The following is a 3,992-nucleotide window of genomic DNA, read 5'->3' on the forward strand; positions in this document are numbered from 1 at the left end:
CTTCTAAGAAACTATAAAATATACTTAATACATCAATAAGACACAGTAAGAGTGAAGAAGTAGAGAATACTTAATTCCCAGTCTTTCCATGAAAAAATATCAATGGAGTCTTAAAGAACACTTCAGCTGCCAATTTTCTGAAGACAAGTAGTTCATGTTAAAAGGTAATTGAGAAATACACAGAGATTCTCTCTGTTTGCATATTCTGTATGATTAATATAGAATATTGCAGAGACTGAAATGTGTTTTCATTTCTGCAACAAACTTGGCATGTGTAGAATGTTTTTCACTTGAGAGGTTTCATCTAACATTCTTTCTCATCCAAACAATATAGTAACTTACCTCATAATTTACTTATTTGTTGACTACTGTGCTTCTTTTCATATTAGCCTTGGTTTCTCAAGAGTAGCACAGCCATTTCAGTGTATCATATAAGCACTCCTGGACACAAGACAAAGTAAATAGTATGGGATTAAAGGAATGAAGCAGATATTATATAACTGAATGTTATTGATGGTGATTTAAAAAAGTTTCACAAAATCTCATTTGAATGTTAACTTTGATTTTGTATTAAGCAACGTGTTACATCCAGATTTAGCTTATATTTTAACCCATATTCATTCAACTTCATATGCTAAAAAATCTAAGGCTTCTTCAGTGATTACCTTTAGAAGGAACACTGAAGTCTGATTCAGTCTGAGTGAAAAAAAAAAAAAAGTGAGTTAAAATTTTTTGGAAGAGCGTATTATGGTATAAGGAAAAAAAACTACATTGAAATCTATGGAGCGTTAGTAGACAGAAAATCAGAGATATGTTTGCAAGATAATGCAGCTCCATTGAAATCTGTGCAATCTGGGAAACTGCGTTCCTAATCATTATAGACCAGAAAAAAAGATGGTCATTTGGTTTATGGCATCAATTGGACTGTAGTTGGAATAATACATGTAGATATGACTCCTCAGTATTATGAAGGCAGTACTAAATTATGTTACTGAACAGATACTCTACTTTCAATGCATGCTTGTTATTTCATTCATGTGTACCTGCACTACTGCTTTCATTTTGTATTCCTACAAAAGCATGGCCTATGTAATCTTATTGCTGAAAGTCCATTCATCGTTTTTCCATACTTACCTGGGTTGGGAGACACCACAATAAGGCAGTTGGTTTTACCAGTGTGAGGCTTATCTCCTGAACTCCAGATGTGCTGACACTTTCGATTTCCCCAAAGGTATGAAACTCCACAACACACTTTGTGGTAGTAGGAGACTATACTTATGCTCTCACCTTGAAATTTTGTTTAAAGTTCTAAAGGGTAAAGAAGTCCAGGAAAGTTGAAGGTTCTTCAAGAATGAAGTTTTGAAAGGCACAGTATCATACCATCCCTATGTGCCAAATGACAGGTAAGTGAGAAAGGAAATCATCCTGACTGAACAGAAAGCTTCTTCTGGATCTCAGGTTGAAAAAGAATTTATGTGGCCAAACAGTCCAGTCTTCAAATCCATATCTCTCCCATTTAGAGATAAAGATGTGGTGCAGGATCGTACTTCCTTTGTCCACCAATGCCTCTATCAATGAAGGCCACCAGAGGCATGATCTGGCTTAGTGAAGCTATGCTGGCTGTCTTGGATCACTTCCTTATCTTGCATGTGCATTAACATAGCCTCCAAAGGGAGGTGCAAGCAAGAGAAAACTCTCTGAAAACATTAATTTGATGCTTCATAGTACCTTCTTTTTTTTTTTTTTTTGTAAAAATCAAGTGAGAAAAGAGAGCATGAAGAACACCTTTTCTATCTTGTTCTGTTAACTCCAACATACAGATTCAGAGTTTTTTCTTAAAAACAAACAGAAAACTAATCAAACAAACCAAACCAAACAAAACAAAACCAAAAGAACAACAACCAAAAAAACCCACCTGTTTTATACTTGCTATTCATGGAATAGAATTCACAGAATTGCTGGGGTTGGAAGGGACCTCAAGAGATCATCGACTGCAACCCCCCCTGCCAAAGCAGGTTCCCTACAGTATCTCTCAGGTAGGTTTCCAGAGGAGTCTTGAATATCTCCATAGAAGGAAACTCCACTACTTCTCTGGGCAACCTGTTCCAGTGCTCTGACACCCTTACCATAAAGTTCTTCCACGTGTGAGTAAGAAACTTTCTCTTTTCGAGTTTAAGGCCATTATTCCTTGTCCTATCGCTATGCACCACCAAGAAGAGCCTGTCCTCATGGAAAGATATATCAATCATTTCAGTGTTATTCTAGACTGTGGTAAAAGTAGTTTTGAGGCTCCAAGACCCAGGGTTTGTAGATCCAGACATTATGGTAATGTGTAAGCAGTGGAACTCCACTTTTTAGAAGCCAGTTGAATCTCAGTCAATACCATCCTGTCTCAGAACTGCCCTTCTGCTGTTCCTAGAGAACGCTTCTCTCACATAGACTCACTTTATGCTTTTCAGTTGTGAAAGGCAGTTTGCCCCATTCATGGAAAAGAAATCTGGCATCCAGAACTTGAAGATCTCATTGTTTATGTTAAAGCTTTTAGTAAAATCACCTGTACAGCATCTGGTACCTTAATTCTACTCAGTTTTTAAATGAGACAACTATTCCTGACCTCCCATGGGGGGAAAAATTTATCCATCAGAATATGTATTTGTCACTGTTATCCAGCTGTACAATTTTCATATTACTTCCATATCTATTTCATGTAGAAGTTCATGTATTAGAACTCTACTCAGAATTTTCAGACATATTTTGGGTGAGTAAATATATTATCAAGTTTTTTTCAGAAGTATCATAACAATTTCCTCTTGAAATATAGAAACAGCATTGAATTTAGGAGTCTAAGAAAGAATTATATAATTAAAATGTCATTAATGACTTATATTTTAGAAAAAAAGGATCAGTCTTTGTTTTTAAAAACATATCATTACATTTCTCTTGTAACTGGTTTTCCCAGGTGTAACTGGATAACTAGACAGATTTGCTGCATATAGAGAAAAATAAATTTAGTAGGTAAATTCCTTGAACAGGAATTATTTTATTAAAAGATACAAGCTGAAAATAAATACATTTTATGGCAAAGTTATCACCAATGGCATATTACTGCAGTGAATCTCTGACTTCTTTTTAGTCTAGCATCATACTTTATTGCCTGAGTCTTCTGTTTCATATGTATAGTACTTTAGTGTCATTCAGTAAAAGAAAAGTTGGTCATTATTTGTTAGTACTCATTCTTTTTGACTTTTTAATTACACCCAAATTGGCTTACGTTAGGACAATGTGTAAATTGAAGCTCAGAGAGCTATGGCTTATAAGGAGTGAAATCAGGGTCTACTGTCCTGCAGACAAAAGACTATACTCCTCTAAAAAAATTATTATTACTAAGTCATACAGAGATAAGACAAAACTGTGCTCAAGTCAGCTCAAGAAGAGGTACCAGTATAGGCTCATCTGCAATAGCATAACAGCACTAAATCTGTTCTAGGATTTTATCAAAGCTCTTTTACCTGATGAAAGTATTATCTTCTTGTAATTTTGTTCATTAGACATCACTATTATCTCAAGTTCCAGTTATATCATAGTTTCCAATGTCATTCCTTTTAGATTTTCTTATTGAAATATATCTTTTGTATATATGAGGATATGTTTTATCTTCAGAATTTGTTTTAATGTTTTTGTTGTTGTTTTTTTTTATTATTTTCCAATTACTGGCTGAAGAACAGCTATGGTGAAACAGAGTTGTACTTCAGATAAATTCACTGAGCAGCACAGAGAAGTCTCTTTGCAGGAGGTATCACACCAGGGTAGTGCCAGAACTTCCAGATATGTTCAACCATTCTGCAGACTTACTGATAGAGCACTGTGAATATCATTAGCACCAAATGTTCTCCTCTGTCCCTTGCCTCATGTTCCAAGACATTGCCTTCTTCAAAGTCTTGCAAAAGTCTATCCCAGAAGGATGGATGACCCAAAACCTGGTTTCAGAAACA

The 3,992-nt window shown here is 35.3% G+C and overlaps 1 non-coding gene across 1 annotated transcript; it reads left to right on the plus strand.

The window, feature by feature from the left end:
• Positions 1-1,126: 1,126 nt before the first annotated feature.
• Positions 1,127-1,290, plus strand: LOC125691472 (U1 spliceosomal RNA). The gene has a single exon (XR_007376145.1). It is a non-coding gene; the product is annotated as a U1 spliceosomal RNA (small nuclear RNA).
• Positions 1,291-3,992: the final 2,702 nt, after the last annotated feature.

The sequence above is a fragment of the Lagopus muta genome, chromosome 3 (assembly GCF_023343835.1).
Source record: "Lagopus muta isolate bLagMut1 chromosome 3, bLagMut1 primary, whole genome shotgun sequence".
Classification (NCBI taxonomy): domain Eukaryota; kingdom Metazoa; phylum Chordata; class Aves; order Galliformes; family Phasianidae; genus Lagopus; species Lagopus muta.